The following is a 7060-nucleotide window of genomic DNA, read 5'->3' on the forward strand; positions in this document are numbered from 1 at the left end:
TCTTGAACTTTGCCATATGAATCCTGGAACTCCCAACAACCCAGGTCTGTCCCTAGAGGTCCCTGCACATTGTTGTTACATGAAACCTCTGGCCAGTTGGTTGAGAGTCACCAGAATGGTGTTGGTGGCATTTGTGCAACTCTCAGTCCCAGTCCTACAAAAGGAACAAAGCTGAAAGTCCCACAGCTTGAGCTGAAGGCAGAAAAGTATTTTCATCTCATGTAGCAATGGAGGAAGAATATGCACTGGGGGCTCACTTAGAGATTCCTTGCTTTTGCATATCAAGATCCAGGCAACTTATTGTGAACTTTGGGTGTCTACAATAATTTGGGGACTGGAATAATACCCTAAAGGAAAAAGTCACAATTGTTGCTTCTCCAATGGTTAATCTGTTCATGCAAACCAGATCTTTGACTTCATTGTTGGATCACAAAGTGGTACATTTTTTGTAAATAACAGCAGAGAGAACCTTTGTAACCTTTTAACCTAGCTCAGCTGAGTGGGAGATGGATGGTCTGAGAAGATTAAGAGAGAAAAAAGCACAGTATTAGGCAGGTTTTTCTGGATTTGGGATCAGTGTACAGAAACTGAGAGGGACTCACATCACTCCTAGTGAGAGCAAGAGAGAGTGTGAGAATGAGAGCGAGTGAACAAGTGAGCAAGTGAGGGAGAGAATGTTGCAGAATGCATTTTGTAATTAAGTACAATAACTTCAAACTGTTATTAACAATCATACTTTCAGGTTACTGTGTCATTTATCATGACACTCTTTGAATTATACCCACTATAGTGTGGGATATCACCCACCTTTTCTTTTTAAATAGTTTAGTTATATTTCATAGTGTAGAAAAGCTACTAAAAATAAACAAGAAAACACAAACACATATATAAAAAACTCATACAACTCATTAGTAACATTATCAAAAATCTGAAAAATAGTCAGAGATTATTATTAAACTGTTACTTAAATAAAAATAATAACATCTTCAAGACATATTATTTTAAGGACTGGAATGTAACAGTTTCATATAGTATATGTTAAAAGCTATAAGGGATTGTAAGTATGAAACTGCTAATTAACTGTTGTTTTGCTTCTGTAAACTCTGGCTTTGCTTTAGACATAAAGACTGCCATGACAGGCCCCAGATATGTATCAGAAGAGACTAGGACAGAACAGCCAATTCCAGGAACTTCAAGGGCACATACCAAAACGGTTAGATAAACTATCAACACGCAGGATTCTGAGGTACTGGGTGCCCTAGCCCCTCCTCTATTACTTCAGCTGACACAGACCCTAAGGCTCTATAAACCACAATATTCCACTCTAAATATCTAAGCGATAAAAGAAAACACCCAAGAAAACAGCCAACCAATTAAAGGCTAACTGTGATGCTTTGAAGCATCTGTAACACTATTAAAAGGAACTTGAGAGCTTATTAAGGGGTCGTTGCCTAACAAGGGGTGACCAGAGCATGCTAGTAAATAAACTCTCATGCCTTATTGTAGTGCTGTTCGTCTCTTTGGAGGTGTTTGTGGAATGGATCTCGAATTCAGGTCTTACATAGGTTTTAGTTGTGAGTGTTGCATTTCCCAGTCTCGTACTATCAGTTATATAGACGATTTGGTCCTGAAATAATGCCTGAAGTAAGGTGCATCTCTATTTCCCCAGGACTCTGGCACTGAAGATAACTGCACAACTTGAATGGATGCTAAATCATCAGGCCAGACAAGTTGGCCTTGTGTAATCAGGAGAAGCCCTCAGAATCGCTTCGGAGCTGCCAAATAACAGAAAAAGGAGGAACTAATGAGACAACTACACCCAAAATAGAAGAGTGCATATCTACATAAAAAGCTACTTTATATTATTAATCAGAAAATGTGAACCAAAACTAGAATATGATAATGTCTCAAACTTATCACAAATTATATTTCTCAAGTTATTTATTGAATAATAGAGCTTTAAACACTATGAAGAAACAATTAGAAGAATATGAAGGATTCATCAATACATTTTAGAATGTTTTTTAGAATTATTTAGAATGCTTTTAAGAATTCTGATTTTACTCCATTTATTTTTTAATTTTCTACATTCACTTTATTTCCTATTATTTACACTTGTATAGACTAATTATATGACCTTCCTTTTGTTATGACTCCTTTTTTTGGTTGTTTTAGAATGCACAACCAGCTGTGCTCAGGTCTTACTACTGGTTCTGCTGTACTCATGGATAACTCCGGCTCAAAGGACATTGTCAAAAATTGAACCTGGTTTGACTGTGGCAAGGCAAGAAAACCTGCTGTATTATCTCACAAACAATGTGAATAAAATTTTGTTGTTGCTATGATTGTGGTTTTATTTTATGAAAGTTTTTCATCTAACACTGCAGAATATTTTCAATACAAAGATCACTCTTTGTAGAGTTAAATATGAACTTAATTCAACAAGAGTTGAATAACAACTCTTTAAAGTGAAGATCATATTTAGAATTCTGACTAAAATTTAAAACCTTAAATTAAAAGATTTCTCTCTATATAAATGTTTGTTTACAATTCCATAGATTAAATTAAAAACATTAAAATTAAAAATGTCTGAGTTATAGAGATAATAAAGGTTTAAGGCATTTGCTTATATGTAGTTCATTTTTGTTTGGTTCCCAGCACCAATTAAGGTCCCCTAAGCATAACAGGAGTGATCCCTGAGCTCAAAGTTAAGAGTAAGACCTGAGCACCACCAGGTGTAGACCAAAACAAACAAATAAAATTCAATTTCTAGATCCATAGTAAGGTGTTCCACAGTAAGAAAAAGAAATTTGAGACTTGAAAAGAATTCAAGGGATAAATAAGGTACTTGCCTTGTACATGGCTAACTCAAGTTTGATCCTGGCACCATTATTAGGTTCCTTAAGAACATCCAGCAATGATTCCCAAATAAAGAGCCTGAATTGTCCTGAACACCACAAGATTTTGCCCTAAAGTAAACAGAAGCAAGAAAAAATTTTAGAAAGATAACAAATTAGAAATACCACTATATTGATACTATTCTCAACTTTGACCTTTAGTTCATGCCTAATTGTTCCCAGTACAAACAAGTGCACAGCTATGCAACAAGAAGATGGCAAACAAGGATTACAACTTCCACCTAGTTTACTTCTGTTATGTTTGTTCTCTCGATTAAGCTTTAAAAATAGAGGAGATGGAAACAGCTATTTTGTTTCACTTAAGTCTTCATCTACCCTTAAAATACAAAATTGATTTTCATTTTCCTTAAATTTCTTTAAATATTTGAAATCAAAAAGGACAAGTTAGCAAGTTTTCCTCATAGTTTTCCAGTGCTCATGCATTTTAACCATCACATTTTATTTATAAATCAAGTTAAAGGAATTCATCACTCAGAGTAAAATGAATAGCCTTTCAAGAACAGGAGGAAAACAGCCAATGTGAATACCTTTCAACCCTGCATGATCAGTGCTCTCCACTTCTGACTGCAAAGAGAGGGTGCTGAGTTTTATAGGAAAAACTACTCAGACTAGTGCTTCTAAGGAAATTGTAAAAGATAATAGGCCAGTACTCTCATTGCCTTCTCTGTCATTTCTCTTTTCTCATGTCTTCCTATCATCACATTATACTGTAGCAGGAGATTCTTTTGAGAGAGTCAAGGGGTGGGTTTTTAATCATGGCTTTCAGCACAACATTCAGTAGAGTGCATTATATGTTTCAGTTATTGTATTAAAGAAATTTTTCTTGAATCTTACTTCATCAAAGCAGAACTTTAGAACCACTAAATAATTTTTGTCTACTCAATTCTTATAGCTAAAGATTTAATGAAATTTTCTGGTCAAGTGATAACACATTTTTCCATCAAAATCCACTAAAAATGTATTGTAGTACTATTATTATTGTTATTATTATCTATTTGCATTGCAGAAATGATCAAAAATAAGGTATAAAGACATGTTAGTGATCATTCAAGTATTAGATGTCTCCCAATGATGAATAGTCTGAGATGACACTGCTCAGAAAGAAAGAAATTTTGTTTTGCTGACTATTTTTGGAGAAAATTTAGAATAGAAATTATTTGTTTGAAGAGATTATTGATGAGATTGTTTTTTTTTAAACTGACTGAATTGCTTCCAGGAATGCTAACAGTGAATAAATATATAATTTAAAATGTTAAGGAAATTATAAATCACTGAAAGTTGTTTATAAATTAGAAAAAATGGAAAGAATTGGGCTAATGAAAAATGCTTGTAAAAAGTGTGGTATAGCTATAAAATGTTTTTCTAGGTACATTTTCTTTCAAAATAGTGATGGGAAAACTTTTGCTCAGTTACAACCTATTTTTAACCCAATATTGTGTTCAGATACTCTTCAGTTCACTTTTTCATGCTAATAGTAGAAATAAAAACTACTAAAAGGAAATACATGAGATATTATTGTCTCTATCGGTGTATGAGGCATCTAGATAGGCATTTTTTGACACTTTGTGAATTACAAATCTTCCAGAGATATATGTAAGGTACAAAGTGACAAGTGAATTAGGTCCTTTTTTAAACTTATCTTTTCATTTATTTTTATTTATTTGTTTATTTTACTTTTCTTTTTTCTCTTTTCTTTCTTATATTTTTCTTTTTCTTCTTTCTCTCCTAATATATATCTTAGATAGTTATTTATTGTTTCTTTTTATTTTATCATTCCTTAAGTCAATTATTTCTTAAACATTCAGACCAATTCTATGAAGGTCAGTCCTCCCACAAAAACTTATGCATAGATCTCTGATGTTTATCTTTAAGTGGGTGTGAGTTTGTATAGAGTGGACTCCCCTAGAAATGCATTTTAAACAGAAAATTTTCTGGTATAGAAATCAAACATTTCTAGTAAATAAGAGCACATGCAAAAATTGAAAAAGCACACACAATTACTATATTTGAGTTAATCAGTATTGGATTGCCTATTATATTTATGTACTAATTGTAACTTATGGTACAAAGGATATTTTTTGTTTTTATTAAAGACTATACTATAGCTACAATCATACAATAAATTGAGAAACATAAAATACTACTTCAGAGACTACAATTTTGGATCATTAGAACTTTGCTTTTATCTATTATCTTTGTTTGGAGGTTATGCCTGGTAATATCGAGGGCTACACTTGACTTAATGACTTATTTCTCTGGTTCTTAATAAATGGTACTTTATAATTTATAGTCTGAGGTCAATATCTTATAAGAACCAGAAAGTGTAATAAGACCCATGTATCTTCTACCATCTACTTTCTTTCAAGTTAGTGACATCACTTCTGTAATAACTGATAAATACAATGGAGATAATAACTTTACCATTCTTTAGCTGCTATTTAATAACCTTCAAAAAGAAGGTGACAAATTATTTACTGGGTGATAATTGAGTGACTAAAATATTCTGGAGGAATAAGGTATATAAATCAATGTATTGATAGAAGTAAAGAAGATAAAGGTGGAATTAAGAGTATAAATACAAATAATAATAGATGCATATTTAGAGAAAAGGTATAAATGAATATTTTATAGGTTAAATTTGACTAAAAGCTTATTATAGAACATTAGTAATTGTAACAATAATATATCTATATCATCAACACAAAAGTATAAACACAAAGGAGAATTTTGGAGCAATGGCACAGCTGTACAGCATATGCCTTGCATGTGGCTGACCCAGGACGGACCTCAGTTTATTCTCCCGAGATCCCCAAGACAGGAGCGATTTTTTTCTTTTTTTGTATTTTTGGGCCACACTCATTTGATGCTCAGGGGTTACTCCTGGCTAAGCACTCAGAAATTGCCCCTGGCTTGGGGGGATCATATGGGACGCCCTGGGATCGAACCTTGGTCCTTCCTTGGCTAGTGCTTGCAAGGCAGGCACCTTACCTCTAGCGACACCTCGCCAGCCCCACCAGGAGCGATTTTTGAGCACATAGCCAGGAGTAATCCCTGAGGATCACCAAATGTTGCCCAAAATTAAAAAAAAAAAAAAGGAGATTTTTTTTTTTGGAGGGTGGTATTTGGTTAACACTAAGCAGTACTCAGGGCTTATTTCTTTATCAGCAATGACTTATAGTGAACTTATAATGCCATTTGGGGTGAACTTACAATACCATTTGGAGAATATACAATTGAGCCTAGGTATGTCCTGTGCAAAGTAAGTGCCTTGCTCAATAATACTATACATCTCCAACAACAACAACAAAGAGAATCTCTTGAATTAATCTCACGATTTACAAATAGTGTAAGGGAAAATGTAATGATGGTAACTTATAATTTAGAAGACAGTTCTCATTGTGTACCATTTGATGTATATAAACATCCTGAGACCAATCTTTCTCATTTTCTTATTTGGCACTCATTTTAATATTATTTAGTAGTTAGGGCAGAAAATGTTCACTAAGATAATTGATCTTGCTAATGGAATTATTTTTGGTAGGTACAATTTTTATGTCATCTGCTTATTTCAATTTTTATTCAGTTAGATAACTTTGAAGAATTTGATGTTATTGTTGCTGTGTTCTCATTATGCTTGAATAAACTATTTGATACTAATACAAAAAAGGTACCTACTACATTTTTTAAAAAAACAGTCAGGAGTCTGTATTCTAAGTGAAATCAGTGCTAATTTTTTGTTGTAGCATTTATTTTATAAGCTTGAACATTCCTCAGTTCCTTAAAAACTATTTTTAAATGTAAAATGCTCTTTTTCCTAGATTATTTTAGTTGATTATAATTTGGTGTTTCAATGAATTGGACTCAAATTCATTAAACTGTATTGTTTTTGCTGAGAAGAGTAGCTACTATGGTAGATTAGTAGGGCATTCTATATTCAATTTAGAAGTTCAAAGTTGACATGATTATCATAATATGATCCCGATGTCATTAAACATAATTTTACAAAATCAGGGTATGAAAAATTTTCTGTGAAGTCAAACTTTAACATCCTGATGCAAAGACCTCTCTTATAGACAAAACATTTGCTTTGACATCAAGGTATTAACATAAGTGCAGTGAGTCAAAATGTTATGAACTACTAA

Source organism: Suncus etruscus, chromosome 4, assembly GCF_024139225.1.
Source record: "Suncus etruscus isolate mSunEtr1 chromosome 4, mSunEtr1.pri.cur, whole genome shotgun sequence".
Classification (NCBI taxonomy): domain Eukaryota; kingdom Metazoa; phylum Chordata; class Mammalia; order Eulipotyphla; family Soricidae; genus Suncus; species Suncus etruscus.